The sequence below is a fragment of the Neofelis nebulosa genome, chromosome 9 (genome assembly GCF_028018385.1).
Source record: "Neofelis nebulosa isolate mNeoNeb1 chromosome 9, mNeoNeb1.pri, whole genome shotgun sequence".
Lineage (NCBI taxonomy): Eukaryota > Metazoa > Chordata > Mammalia > Carnivora > Felidae > Neofelis > Neofelis nebulosa.
The window spans coordinates 28,476,859-28,493,625 of record NC_080790.1 but is presented as its reverse complement, the minus strand read 5'-3'; positions in this window follow the sequence as shown (position 1 = coordinate 28,493,625).

Here is a 16,767-nt window from a genome sequence, read left to right as displayed (position 1 = left end):
GTCTTTTTTTACTCCTCTTAAAACTGAATTAAATTTGGTCTACTGTTCTAGACATGAAGTGTTGGCCCAACAGAGTTATTTAAGCTCACTAAAGTACAGGGGTTTTTATTACTCCAGTTCAAGCTTTACACATGACAAGTTTGTCAAAAATGGAAACCCAGGATTATTTTTAAAAAAGGAAATGGTTATTTTGTGTTTGTGACTTTGGGATAATGCATACGGTAGAATTGATAATCACCTACACCACTGACTCCTATGATCTCCCAGATCATCTAACAGCTGTTAATTAACCTTGGTGTATTAGCTGTGTAAAAAGTTTACCATATATAATTCCTTTAATCTTAACCTTACATTAAATGTTTTATGCAATGTAAATATTGGAACTATTTAAAAACAAATAGTCTATTAAAAAGTACATGTTATAAAGTTATTTTAGTACAGACAGTGCAGTTTTTACCTTCACATCTATTACTAAGATGATTCATTACCTCAAATCTTGGTAGGCAAAATGGTTAGTAGTTTAGATTTTGGGTGGATGTCAGTTGTAGGTAACATTCTTAGGTTTAGCTTTGCTATCTGGAAAATCCAGAGAATCAGTGACAGCTGAAAATTCAATTTGCATTATGCATAAATCCATTCTAAAGCTGGAATATATTGAGGTACATATTTGTCAAAAAAGAAAAAACAGTGGTTATTGCATGTGACAAATATTTTATTTTATATAATATTTTATGAGTTTTAGTTGTTTTATGTATTGTACTCAATTAAGATACAAAGGAGCAATTTCCATTCCAGAATATAAAAAGTAGGAATTGTTTTGACACATATCTGTGCTGTATGTGTCAATACTTTCTTTCTTTTATTACAAAGAGTGTTTAATTGCATGGATGTACCACAGTTTGTATCCATTCACCCAAGAAAGGATATTTAGATTGTGTCAAAACATTATGCTAAATGAAAGAAAACAGTTTCAAAATGTTCTTTAACATGAAATTCTGGGGGGAAAAAGTACTGTAGGGATAAGGAACAAGTTTATGGTTGCCTGATTAGTCTTGGGGGAGGTTTGATTTACAAATGGGCAGTCCAGTACAAGAGTTTTTTAGCGTAATAGAACTGTTATGCATCCTGATTGTAGTGGTGATTGCATAGATTTACGTACGTGTTAAAGTGCATAAAATTTAGCAGAAAATAAGGTCAACTTAAGTAAATTTAAAATCAATAACAAAAATCTTTCATTATATATAAAGAGGAGGAGTTGTTAGTAGATTTATAGATCTTTACCAGTTCCATTTATTTTTATGTGATTTATTTAAATTTCAAATAAAATTTATTTTCAGAGTGCAGTTGTAATATATGTCCATAATTTTAAAAAGATAAAATATTTAAAAGTATAATAAAAAGGAAGAAAAAGCATGAGAGAACTCAGATAAAGCCACCTAAATGTTTAATATGCTTATCACTAGTCCCCTTTTGCATATTTTGTTTAATTTAACACAGTTATACCATAAATATATTTCATATTCCTGAATGTTTTACTTATTATAGCAAAAGCATTCCTTATAACATAAGCTTAGAGAAAAGATTATTTTATTGGCTGTACAAATGCCTTGGTCATTGCCTACTATTTACTGTATTGTTTTATGATCCTTTAGTATACTTAACCTCATAACATAATTTTAATATCATTTGCATAAGCCAGTTTATTTTAATATGCTTCAGATATTTTCCTTGAGAGATGTCCTAGCAGTAAAATTACCTTTCCAGTGAATAAGGCTCATCCTTGTCGTCCACAATTATCCTGAATTTAAAGTATATTTATTTGCAGAGAATATTTTAGAAAATATTCTATCACAATTATTTGTCACCATATGAAACTTTATGTTAATGTTGCTTTAACAGTACAATATTTTCCATTATAAATTGGCTACTTGTTATCACACTCCTTAGTTTAAGAAATCCTTGTGGGTTGCAATTCAGAATATCAGAATCTTCCCAATAATCCAGTTTTCACGAGAGAGGGGGAGTATAAGTTGGTGTCCTTAAGAGAACAATATACTTAAAGACCAAACATTTAGACATTTAATGTATGTCATATTATGTTTGCATATCTCTTCTTCCTATATCCCACCCTCAGTAAAAATGTAAAATTTCCTTAGTACAACATTCATGCCTTATACGTTTGGTGTTTTGTCTGATTCTAAAGCTAATATTCATTGTAAATATGAAATGAGTTAAATTAAATAAAAGCAAAGTGATATCCACATACATACTTAGACATCAGTGCTTGTTTCCAGGGACTTAACATTGGGTTTTTGAGTGACCAAACTAATGCTAATGAATTAATACAACATGCACAAACACATGTTGCTATTTCCAAAGGGGTTTTTAAAAACCAGTAATAATCATAAATCCCCATAGGATTATCGCTTCTTACCAAAAAGTAGTATTAGATGGAATCATAGCGGGGCGCCTGGGTGGCTCAGTGGGTTAAGCGACTTCAGCTCAGGTCATGATCTTGTGGTTTGTGAGTTCGAGCCCTGCGTTGGGCTCTGTGCTGACAGCTTGGAGCCTGGAGCCTGTTTCGGATTCTGTGTTTCCCTCTCTCTCTCTGCTTCTCCCCCACTTGTGCTCTGTCTCTCCCTCTATCAAAAACAAATTAAAAATGTAATAAAAAATTTAGGTGGAATCATAGCTATACTTATAATCTGTAAAATGTAAGAAAGAAAAAATTAAAAAGATGCTCAGAGCATCTCTAATGATGGTGGGAACTGGCTTTCTATCTTCGTAATGATGCTATAGGCAGCTTATTATTTTTTTTAACTCCTTTGTTAGAGAAACAGGCAACATATTCTCTCCTTGAGAATGTGATCCCTGTGTATGTTCATAACTGCGTTCCCCTGACAGCTAAGTACTGTCTTCAGGTGTTGGAATGAATGCCTTCTGACAATGCATAACTCAGCACAGGTTTTCCAAGAAATCTTATAATTTTGAATATCTAGCTATTCACAGAATCCACAAACTACCTATGTTTAAAGAATATTATCCCTATGAGGGCTAGTTCTCATTTTTTAGACTACTTGGAAATAGGCAATAACAGAAACATGAAGGGGGTGATAGAATGTAATTACTTTTTCCAAGTAAGATCAAATAGAAGTTGTTTTTCTATATTCTTTTCAATTTATATCTTTATTCAGCAAATACAGATTTACCACCTAATATTTATCAGACTAAATAGTAAATGCAAATATATTTATCAAACTAGTAAATGCAAAATTAAATTTTAATTTATTTAAAAGTAATTGATTTTGAGAACAACGTGTTGTATAAGAGTAGTGTTGCACAAAGCAAGGGCTTGTGACCCTTGACTGGGGCTTAGGATTTTTTGAAGGCTGTGTTCAGCTCAATGTTCTGTCAAAGATGAAAGAAGAAAAATATGGGGAAGAGAGAGGCATATTTCAGGCAGAAGGAACATCACATGCGTAGTACGCAGATGTAAAACATGACAAAGAAGTTGGAATTGTGGGCAGCTCCAAACCTTGGAGGGACTCCTGTACCACAATTTTACCCTGAAAGAAATCCTAAAGGTACTTTGGGAAACATTTCATGGGAATGACATGATCCAATTTGCAACAATGCAAAGAATGGGCAATGTGTCTACCTGTGGGGCTGGAATGTGGGGATTCAGTCAGAACCAGGAGATACAGGAGACTCTTTGCTTATGTCCTATGAGAAATTCCAGGAGTCTGGACTAAGAGACTAGCAGAGGAAATGTATAAAACACATGTGATTATGTCCATCAACTGACGAATGGATAAAGAAATTGTGGTTTATATACACAATGGAATACTACGTGGCAATGAGAAAGAATGAAATATGGCCCTTTGTAGCAAGTGGATGGAACTGGAGAGTGTTATGTTAAGTGAAATAAGTCATAAGAGAAAGACAGATACCATATGTTTTCACTCTTATGTGGATCCTGACAAACTTAACAGAAGTCCATGGGGGAGGGGAAGGAAAAAAAAGGTTAGAGAGGGAGAGTGCCAAAGCATAAGAGACTCTTAAAAACTGAGAACAAACTGAGGGTTGATGGGGGTTGGGAAGGAGAGGAGGGTGGGTGATGGGTATTGAGGAGGGCACCTTTTGGGATGAGCACTAGGTGTTGTATGGAAACCAATTTGACAATAAATTTCATATTAAAAAAATAAAACACGTGATTCAAGAGATTGAAGCTGTTGGTTGTTGATTGTAGAATCAAGAATATTTGATGGCCTATTAGAAGGGGCATAGTGGGGTTCAGTACTGTTAAGGGTACAAGCACAAATTTGCCTTAAGTGACTACATCTAGTTTAGGATGTCATTTAAAAAACTAAACATGTAAAAAGGCTAGACTTGTTACTTTATTTTGTTTGTTTGATTTGTTTCTATTTTGAATAGCAGACATGAAGGTGGTTATATCTGGCAGGCTTCTAGAGCTATAGATCTGGATTACAAAAGAGATCAGTCTACTGTTGATTAGCAAACATGTACTTGAAGTGAGAATAGGGTTGTTTGGAGAAATTGTGGATTCAGAAGAGCACAGGGCTGAGGAGAGAAGCAAAAAGGCAGGGGGAAAGGTAGAGAAACTGAAGAATATCTAGAAAAATTAGGAAAGAACATAAAGCAGTGTCACAAAACCCAGAGGAGGAAGAAATATAATGTCTGGTGGAAAAAAAATGAATGCGTTAAAGATTGAGGTAACGGTTGCTAAGTGTGCTGATTTAGCCTGTCTGAGGGAGTAGGCATGGACTGGGGTCACTTATAAGGGCCAGATGTTACTTACGAATGTATATAATCTACCCAGATGGTGGTGGTTTCAGTCTTTACAGATGGTAGCCAGAAGTGACTGTATAACAGTGTTTCAGATTATAGATAGATATAGATAGATATGGATATAGATATAGATGTAGATGTAGATATAGATACACACACACACACACACACACACACACACACACACACACATCTATATCTATATTCATTCAAGCCTATATAAAATCAAGCCCATACATACACAGGCTAGCAGAAACTCCAGAATCTCTGTATAAAGGAAGCTTATAGATACCATTCCAGTTGAAACACAAGGAAAAGAAACATGTCTTGAGGTTGTATTTCCATAACCAGTACTTGGCTTTTACTTGGAGATTGACTTTTAGGGGTAACTGTATGGAGGGTTGGATGATGGTGGTTGTGGTGGTAGGTTTATACTACCTGACTGCCACAAGTCAGCTCTTGATACCGCATTAGATATGCGGAATCATATGTAGATTACCCTTCAGGCTCTCCCTTGGCAATCTAAAGTAGGCTTTACTGAGGATGAAATGATTTTCCATTCCAGGTATGTTTCTCCCTTCCAGGTATGATAACCCGCTTGGATATAGTGTTCTCTAGAAAGCAAATGCTACATGTGATGCTCTTTTGAAATATTTTGCAATGCCAATAATCACTACTTTCTATAATCAAAGCCCAATGTAATTATGATTTTTCTAAAAGCCAAACGGTTGGCAAAGGTGAAGAAATGTGTTACTGAGTTTTAAAACGGTACATTTGGATCTCTGGAGCTTAGAGCACCTCGCATTTGCTGACAGAAAAGTGTTGTTCAAACTCACAAAGGAGTTTGAACTGAAGCCAAGCGTATGCACTTAAAAAGTTTATTCTAGTCCTATTCTAGACTCTTTCAATAAAGCAATGCTATTTGTTCCACTCAATTGTCGTATCTTAACATAGCTGACACTGCTGAGGTATTTCAAAGTTGACATCACTGCTATAATTTCTGCAAAAGTTTCATGTCTAATTGAAATATGAGGATCTTTAGAAACAGAAAACCATTCTTCCTTATCTTAAAAAAATGTTTATATCTGCAAATGACCTCTCAAAGGAAGCCTTCTCAAACGTTATCTTTTTATGAGCAAAGAGAGTAAAATCACTTCATCCAAGTGTAAGTTGTGTGAATATGAAAATTCTCATTATAAAAATTTGCTAGGGCCCTTTTATTTAGCTCAATAGCACTCAAATGGCTATAGTGATAAACTTCAAAGTTGGAAGTAGTGGAATATTCTTCCATTTAACATTAAGCCAATGCTAAGGAAAATTGCTGCCATATTTTCTAAGTTATTAACCTTTACATTGAGATATACTTTTGATGCATAGAGAAAAATTTCTTCCTCTATGTTAATATGAGCCTAAGATAGAGAGACTAATCAAATAAATAAATGGAAATTAGGCCATACAGAACTGCTTTATGTTATCCTTTCTACATTTGCGTCTAAGATACATATTGGAACAATAGTTGTAAAAACGTTGGAATGTCTTTTATTGATCACAAGAACGGCATTTTATTTTATCAGTAAAAGAGAAGATATGAGTTAAAGATTATGCCTTTTTCTTAAAAGTGGGCTGTGGGATCCTGTTGTTTTTACCACTCCTCAGAAATATTTATCTCTGCCTGAATTCCTTCATCCAAACCCCCTGTTCCTTCACTGTAGTTCCAGCCAATTTCCTGGCAAATGTAATCAAAAACTCTTTTATCCATTCATTTCCCTTCTGCTTTACAGCATTCGCCATAGTAATGCATGCCTAAATGGCCCAAATTCCCTCTTTTAATTTTTTTCACGACTGGGTCTTCCACAAATGGTTCCATCACTTAACTTCCCCCAAAAGCATTGCTCACAGTTATCGAGGTACGCTTGAGTACTTCTTACCCTACTAGATAGAACACTTTTTCAGCTACACTCTGAGCTCACTCAGTGTATACGTTTGTCCTCCCTAAAACCTGCCTTTGTAAATAATTTAGCCCAGACTTTCCTTTGAGAGTTCTTCATCCTATTTACATTTACTGTAACAGTGGAACACGCATTTAGAGTAAGACATCCAGGACATAAAAGTGAGTTTTGCTACTAACGTTTTCTGGTCATGTGACTTGTTTCTCTGAAGCTCAGTTTTTGCATTTGTGTCATAGAACCAATAATAACATTCACTACAGAGTAATGTTGTCAATATTAAATTACATAAATATAAAACACTTAGCTAAGTGTCTGATGCATTGGAACAATTGAATAGGTATTAACGGTTATCATTCTCATTATTCCTATTACTTTGATTTCTTAATACATCTCCAGGTAATGTACAATAAAAGTGAGATGCAGTGAAACAAGTATGAGATTTGAAGTTAAACAGATCTGTGTTAATGTGACTGATAACTTATTAACTATGTGACTTTAAGTGTCTTACCCTCTTTAAGAACTATAGTGATGGGGGTGTCTGGGTGGCTCAGTCAGTTGAGAATCTGACTTCAGCTCAGGTCATGAACTCACTCACAGTTCTTGGGTTCAAGCCCCACGTCGGTCTCTGTGCTGACATCTCAAAGCCTGGAGCCTGCTTTGGATTCTGTGTCTCCTTCTTCTCTGTTCCTCCCCCACTTGCATTCTCTCTCTCTCTCTCAAAAATAAATAAAAATTAAAAAAAAAAAACCCTGTAGTGATGGTTAAACATCTGTATACAGCAGCAGACATAAAATTTGTTCTATCAAATGCCTGTTGAATAACTAAATGAGTGACATACATTTGTGTATGTACATCGTAGTATTGGTCTTACCAGTTTAAGAAAATATCTTCATTAAATCACTCAGCAAAGATTTATTTATCACATATGAAAAGCATACTGTGCTAGGCTCTAGAAATAATTTCTAAAGGCCTGGTAAAGATCATTACTTATTTCTGTGGTACATAATATAACACTGCTTACCATTAATTTGGTTAATGATTCTTGGGAAGCAGGAGCAGGTATCTCTGCTCAAGCCTAAACTATATATGCATCTCATATGTCTGGAAAACAGATGAGGCAAGCCTTCCCAAATTGACTTCCACAACACCGTTTCCCCCTCATCATCCTTCTAGTCACCTGAGACAGTGATAGGTGTGGCGGTAAGAACAATACAGTCTAAAGTAAGATATTTAGGAGAAGGCATTCAGGGTCAGCAATGAGAATGCCCACAGGATGGACTTTGAAATAAGGCCCAGGGAAACAGTGGCTTTGGAGGTAAGTGGGGTGGCTGGAAAATATCCATAGAGCACCAGGGAACAGGCACTGGGCACAGCTTTGTGGCCTTAGTGGGGACATAGAGAATTTCGAATACTCAAGAAATAATGATTGAGAAAAACCCAGCCAGGTAACCTAGAAAAAAAATTCCCCCATCGAAACTGTTAGTAAGAAGAAAAAATTATTTAGGGCTTACATATTAGTCACTCAATGACAACTGTGAAAACAGTAATAGTTTATTTTAATGTTTATTCTATCCAGCGTGCATTTCAAAATTAAGTTCTCATTACTTACTGACTTCTCAAGGGGTTGTATTTAAATGAATTTTATAAAGTCAATAGAATATGCATTATAACCATTTAAACACTAATTGCAATAATAAATTTTCTCTGTGTCCTTAGATATATGATCCCTTCAATAGTTTTTAATATTTTTCCCAAACCATGTAGTGATAAAATGACCCATAAACAAGAAGTGGCAATACATTTGATTGTATAAGGTGCTACCTTGAAACTAGCTTATAAAAGTTAATGGTCAATAAAACTTTTTTTCAGTTCATAAAATGTGTTTATTTAACTTGGTCTTGAAGTATCTGACAATTAGAAGCATGCTATTATCATATTGGAATAAAATCCAATTAAATTACAAAGCCATCCCTTCTTCCAGAAATCCTCAGAGAAACGAGAAACAATTCTTGAATAGAGGTTACATCCAGATTTTAAAGAACATATTTGCAGTAGAATCATGGTGAGAATATGATGGATAAGAATTAATTGGAGAAGCAAACTGAAACACTGTAGTATTATTTCCAAAAACAGATACAATGATTGACACGTGCCCATGAACTTTCCAAAGGAAAATAGATGGAGATCTCTTGCCGCTTGACATTAAAATTCCAATAGCAAATGTCTCTGGCTATATCACAAGCTGAGTAATTATATTTGGTTCACAGCATAAGCATTTGATGATTTTATGCTTCTCAGTATTCCCTGCTTTTATAATTTCACCAAGGATTGCATGTAAAAAACACTAATATTAAATGCTAAAAATCTATGCAAGTCGGGGGAGGGAGAGAAGGTGACCAAATAAAACAGACAAGACTAGATACACCTAAGAAAGACAGGCAGAGGGAGAGAGAGAGAGATGTTGTTAATCATAAACACGTAAGCTTTGACCTTGAATGATCTTTGAATTCTATATAAAGGTTTACACCTATTTCAGAGGGAAAAAAATCCTCCAGTGTGGGCTTTGGGCTCAATGATTTCTATGATTTGTATGCCCACAGGTAGTGAAAAGGAGAGGGGAATAAATCTGCTGCCCTGATAAGTGATGGGTGGGCCGATGGCCAGTGTTATATTCTATCTTTTCACAAAATCCTTGCCTAACTTGACGGGACAAAATATATGGGTCCATGTTCTCTTGGAATCTCTTTGATTCCGTAAGTTTGGTATTGACTGCTAGGCATGATGCTTAATGATTCCTGCTAACTTACTAATTCAGCATCAAAAAGAAAGTATGGCCAAATCGTTTTTACTCATTTAATCAGTATCGCTAGTTTGTTTTAATGTATAATGCTGAAAAAATGGCTTTTAGAACTGGGGGGCTAAGAGTAAGGAACATGATTCAGACAAATGAGTATACCAGAAAAACTTGAGGACGTCATCCATGAGCTTCAAGCCTTGAATACATACTCAAGAGAAAGTGCCCAGCAGTTGGTATTTATCATTAATTGCTAATAATGGTACAGCCGGATCTACTAGAGAAACTGATGCTGTCATCCTAACTACAAAGGGTTAGGTTGTGGGCAAGTGCTTAAACTGGAAGTCACAATCTGCAAGCTGGACACAGATTGCTAAGGGGTAAATTCTGCCTGATAGAGGTGTTGCACACAGAGTGGCATCCCATTAACACTCTCTTTTGGATGCTCAGTCAGCAAGGAAAGTAGGCCACTGTGTCTCATTGTATTATTCTTAGCACATTACATGTTCTGGAATAACTAGGATGAGAGAATGATGTAATTTGTGATCTAACTCCCCTTTGCCCTCATTCTTGTGGGTCCTTGCAGTAAACCACCATTGGGGAGGATAATCTTTGTAACCCTAGAAACATTAAAGCATTTGATCTCTTATAGGAGACAAGTACAGAAATGTTAAGCACCCCGATGCAGAAACTGCTATAGTATTAAAGGCTATTGCAAAAACTGTTAGTAGAATTTGGGGTTGAATTTAAAGCAGTTTTCTTAAATGAAGTTCTAATGAACAATGTATTTTAATTTTGAAAAGAAGTTTACTCTATGGAACTCTATATATAGATGTGACTTCATTTGATCCTCAAAATAGTGCCAGTGGAGAAATAGGTATTATGTTTAATAATACCTATTTAACCCTGCAGAGATTAAAAGATTTATTTTACATATTTTATTAGAAGGGATCAGCAGAGTTAGCACTGGCACACCGGTGTTCTGAATCTAATCCCACTTATGTATACATGGGCATACTATACAGTGACTTAAAATGGGTCTTGTCAAGTGGTGCCATCCACTTAAATGTCTACTCATAAATGATTCACCATGACAATGGACGTTACCATATAATTGATAGGAGTTAGAAGCCCTAGTAAAGCCATATATAGCATCAAGAGGTTTTGATTTTAATTTGTAAATCAAATCTGCAAGGCTATTATGGGATGACTGAAATTCCATTTGACTTGCAGTGTTCCAATTTAAACCAAGAACTGGACTATCGTGTCATGCAAAGTGAACAGAGATATATTTGATGCATTCACACCACCTCTATACACCAGTTGATTTTAATCCCGTGGCTCTCCTCTTGATGCAAGAGCAAGGAAAAGAACAGCAGTGGGTAACACCACAGGAGTGCTAATTACACCAGGCTTTGTCCTAAGCGCTTTATGTATACTGACTTTAAACCTCACACCACTGTTGTAAAGGAGCAATTATTATCCCCTTCTGTAGACTATTAAACGGAAACATGAGGAATAGAAGAACTTGTTAAAGGTTGCATAGCAGGTCAGCAGCAGAGTTGGGTTTTGCCTCTGACTCCGGACTGCATGCATTTAAAGAGGAAAGTGGACCACCTCTCATAAAAGTGATTACTTAATGGAAGGGAACCAACAAAGGACTTTGGAGTCACACAGAATGGTTAGATCTCTGACTCCATCGCTGTCCAGCTAACGGTGTTACTCTGAACAAGATGTTTCCTCAGGCTCAAGTAAGAAGGCACAAGTGAAGCCTACTTCATTACATATTAGGTAGCGACTAAATGGTAATTATAGAAGATGAGCAGAAATTACACGTTTCAAATAACTTACTCAAAGTCATTAATGAAAAAAAAATGTCTAAAGGGGTTGGATGGCTAGTTTTCTATAATTCAGGAGCAGGAGAAGAAGCCACACCTCTCAACTCTGTTCAGGGTTCTTTGAACCACAAAGGAGGAAATAAAGGACTCTTATCTAACTTACAATTTTTTTTTCAGTTTAAGAAGTTAACTTTGAAGTGTCTTCAATTCTTTTCATCTGTTTAAAGACATATCTACTGAAAGTGTTATCAGACCATCCTCTCAATGTTGGATATATGTCACAATTAAATACACATAACTGTAAAAATGTTCCTCCTCTTCTCAAATACTGAAATACAATTAATGAATCATCTTGGAAAAAGAAAAATAAAAGTAGCAAGCATAGTCCTATCTGTGTCCTCAAACCGATCGAATCAGAGGAATCATTTGTCTTGCTTCTTAGAACTAGGATATCTGCTTATTTATGTATTTGACAGCGGCTGTAGATTGAAGTAAGAGGTCAGGGGAACCACAAAATATTAAAAAAATAAAATCAAACCCAAGCAAATCCAAAGAAAACTTTGAAAGCCAGGGAACCTGCAACCTTGGCTCACTTGTCCATTAGCAAAATCCCTGAGCCAATCACTTGGTACATTTTAATCAAGACAATGAAAATACAAGCTGTCAAGGAAATCATGCTGGTCTTAATGAACAGTTCTCAAAGAAAGCAATCCTTGCTACCTGCATTGGTAGGACAGGACGAAAATGGACCCTGTCATATTTCATTGTTTTTGTACACGTACGATGTGTGCTCAATGAGAATGCAAGATTTAAAGGGAGGAGTTTTAAAAATCTTTTCGGGGTACCTAGCATATGACTGAACACAGTTATAAAAACAGTAAAAGACTCACAGCTGAACTGAATTGAAATGTGGCTCCTAAGACCATTAACAACAAACAAAGGTAAAGGGATTTGTTCATTTGATAGTATAGAGTCACTGTCTTATAGTAGGGAGATCTACAGATAGATTAAAGAAATGTACAGAATTATAAAGATTGCATGTAGTGATGATCCGTCTTCATGAAAAATGACAGAATTCTCCCTCCATGTAGCACATGATGAAAACACTTTAATTCACCATTCTTTCATTTTTTTAATTTGAATAATGGATGTCACCTGAAAACAAGCCTCGACCACCTGTGTAATTTTTTTTTCTTATTAATGCAGTATTTATTTGTCTTCCCTCTGTCAGACCCCGAGCCAACCACTTTCTCCAGGTTGTCTGAGGTTTAGGAAAAGAAAGCTACAGGGTAGATGAAACATGGGAGAAAGCCATATATGAGGTGGAGAAGGCTCCTTCACATGGTGAAGAGTTTCAGAAAGGCCACCATCAGGCAAAAGAGTCCCATGGCCTCCAAGAGGGCAAAGCCTGAAAAAGAGCTATTGCCTCAGAGAGGGGTTCCTGGCATAACCAATGATGAGGCTCCCAAACACAGTCCCAATTCCAATACTCCTACTGTGGCAGCCTAAAGCCCCAATGAACTTGGCTGCTGTGTTGGTGTCTATTGAAACGCCACTGGTTCGGAAGCTGCAGCTAGGCAGACGGGACAGCTGCTCCCAGCGCAGAGAAGACAGACCTATACTTCATCTTTTTCAAGATGTCCCAGCTCTGAAGTTACAGCAGCAGAAACTGAACATTTAGCCTGGAAAGAAAGGAATTGATATTTAGCAGTCCAAGATACCAACAGTGTTTTGACGATGTTTTCTTTAACAGCATAGTATCTGAGACTCATGATAGTATACAAAATGAGCAAACGAAAGAAAGCTAGACAATTTTTTTAATGTAACAAGACTGTGTGTAATGAGCACCAAAAGTGACAGTACAGACAAGGGCTGTGGGAGCTCAGAGAAAGAACAACAGCAAGGGCTGCCCTGGGGCGGGGATACCCCGTCTCAGAAGCTAAGAACTCACACTGCCTCACTGTCCCCTGCAGAGCCTCTCAGAGAATTCTTTGGTTTTCACTTGGATATATATGAAATAGATAAAATTACAACAGTGAACAGATTATGGATATTTTCTTTGCTTGTCTTTACTTATCTACATGCCAAGCTGAACAAAAGACAAAGTAAATGAGATGTGCAAAGAAAGACTGAGGAAAAAAATGCAAATAACTTAGAAATAAATACAGATAATTGTGATCATAAGCTTCTACTTTCTACCTCTACTTTTCTTCTTTTTCACCTGTGTCTTGCTATACTTTTGTTTATCCTCTTAAACCAGCTTCAATCCTTTCTAGAATGTGGCATAGCATACATTTAAAATAAGAAAACACACATCATCAAAGACCACTATATTGAAAAAATATACTATTCTACGTGTTGGTGTTTCTCAAGCTTAATTTAACTCCTAGAGCTCTATTAATGCACATCTACCCACATCCATTTGTAGTGCTTTCAGGGATGCAAGTGCATATGCAGATAAGTGCACCTATAAGTTCACAGCTCAATAAATTTGTATAAAATAAACATTTCTATTAACAGCACCAACATCAAGAAAAGAGAAATTACCAGAATCCGGAGAAGCTCTCCTGTTCTACCTTTCTGTTTCTGCTTTAACGATGGTACCCACTGTCCTGACTTATCACCATAGTACAAGATGGTCTTTTTTTGTATATTATAAAAATGGGATCATACCATGTGTACTTTTCTGTGTTTTTTGTCCAAATTTGTGTCCATATAATCATATTTGTGTTACTCATTGTATAAACTTAAATTCATAAATTCCCTGGATAAATGACCATTCAGATCATTTGCCAATTTTTTAACTGGCTTATTTGTCTTTTTGTTGTTGAACTATAAGAGTTCTTTATATATTCTAGATACAAGTCCCTTATCTCCCAATCTATGGGCTGTCTTTTAGCTTTTTTAAAAATTCCAATATAATTAACATACAGTGTTATATTACTTTCAGGTGTACAATATAGTGATTCAACATTTCTATATATTACTCAGTGCTCATCATAATAAATGTACTCTTAATTCCCTTCATTCTCTTTCATCAGTTCCCCACCACCTCCCCTCTGGTAACCCACCAGTTTCTGTCTTTTACCTTTCTTGATGGTGTCCTTTGTAGCAAAACATTTTTAATTTTGATCTTTAAGTTATGCATTTTTAAGTTATTTTTTTCTCTTGTTACTCAAGCTTTAGTGACATATCTAAGTACTCTTTTGCTAAATCCAAGGTTACAAAGATTTACCCTCATATTTTCTTCTAAGAGTTTTATAGTTTTAGTTTTTACATTTAGGTTTTTTATTCAAGTTAATTTTGCCCGTGAAGTGAAGGTCCAACTTCCCTCCTTTGCATGTGGCTATCTTGTCATCTCTATAGCATTTGTTGAGAATACTATTCTTTCCCTACTTTTGATGGTTTTGTCACTGTTGCCAAAAATAAGTTGACCATAGATTTATGGATTTAAATACAGACTTTCAACTGTATTCCATAGATCTATATGTCTATCCTTAAGCAAGTACTGTAATGCCTTGGTTTTTGTTCCTGTAAAGTATGCTTTGAAATCAGGATGTTTAAGTTGTCTTACTTTGTTCTTTTTCAGGATCATTTTGGCTATTCTGGGTCCTTTGTACTTCCATACAAAGCTTAGAATCATCTGTTAATTTATACAAAGAAGTCAGGTGAAATTTTGATAGAGATCTCAATGAACCTATAGATCAGTTTGGGGAGTTTTGCCATTCAACAATGTTAAGCCTTTTAATCCATGAATATAGCATGTTTTTCTATTCATTTAGATCTTTCTAGATTTATTGAACAAAATTTTGTAGTTTCCAGAGTACAAACTTTGCACTTCTTTTGTTAAATGTATACCTAAGTATTTCATTCTTTTTTACACTTCATAAATGGTAATGTTTTCTAAATTTAATTTTTATATTTTTATTGCAAGTATATAAAATATAATTGAGCTTTATATAATGATCTTATATCCTGAAACATTGCCAAAATGATTTATTAGTTTTAACAGTTATTTATTGGATTCCTTTCTATATATATAAGATCATATCATCTGGAAATAGAAATATTTTTATTTATTCCTTTCCCATCTGGAGACCTTTTATTTATTTTTCTTGCCTAGTTTCCCTGGCTAGAATCTCATGTACAGTATTGAATACAAGTGGCAAGAGTGTTCCTAATTTTAGTCATTCACCATTAAGTATGATGTTACCTGTGGAATTTGAGTAGGTAACACTTACAAACTTGGGGAAGTGTCTTGTATTCTTTTTTTTTTAATGTGTTTTTTCATGAAAGAATGTTGGATTTCATAAAATGTTTTTTCTGTGTCTATTAAGATGATCATAGGAGTTTTGCTTTTTCTTTCTGTAGACATGATGTATTACATCAGTTGATTTTTGGATGTTAAAACTAATTGCATTCCTGGGATATGTACCACTTGGTCATGGTGTATAATTATTTTTGTGTGCTTCTGGATGTGGTTTGCTAATTTTCCTGAGGATTTTTACATCCATAAGAGATACTAGTACACACTTTTGTATTTCAAGGTGTCCTTGTCTAGTTTTGATATGACAGTGGTACTGGCGCTATAAAAATAAGTTGGAAAACGTTCCTCTCCCTTATCTACTTTGGAAGAGCTTGTGAAAAATCAGCATTAATTGGCAATTAATTTAGAATCATTAATGTTTTACAAGATAGAGGTTAGGAAGTACTGTTTCTGATAAGCTAGTTTCTAGACAGAATAACATAACAATCTAATATTTTTCTTTTTATCTTGAGATTCCTTTTGATTTTCTTAAACACTTTTGGAGAAATGACTTTGCAGATAGTAGCCAGAATTAATTTTATTTTATTTTCAGTTACAATTTCCTGATGCCTAGTGATGTGGAATGTTGAAGTATGCTAGAAACAATTTGCTCAACACTGATGAGGACTTAATAACCAGGTATTAGCTCTGAAGTTAGTTAAGTAATTTGATAGGTTTTAACTGATGCTGTTATTTGGTTGCTGTTTCTCTGGGTTTTTTGTTTGTTTGTTTGTTTGTTTTGTTTTGTTTTTTTGTTTGTTTGGTTTTTTGTTTGTTTGTAGTTTTTTTGGTTTAGGATATAAGGCAAGGTTACAATGAACTGGTCACAGTGTCCTTTAGAAGAAGATATCCAGAAACATAGTAGTAACACAACTTGGGTTGCATTATGAATACAGGAAGGGAAAGTGCACACCATGAGGAAGAATGGAGCATCTCATTATCCTCATGGAGGATCTTACAAAGAACTTATTACAATATTTGGGCTTTGAGTAGGTGTTTTACAAGAGCATTCAATCAAGTGAGGCTTTGGTCTAAATTAGATGCTCTCAGGAACTGTAAATAGTTCTATAA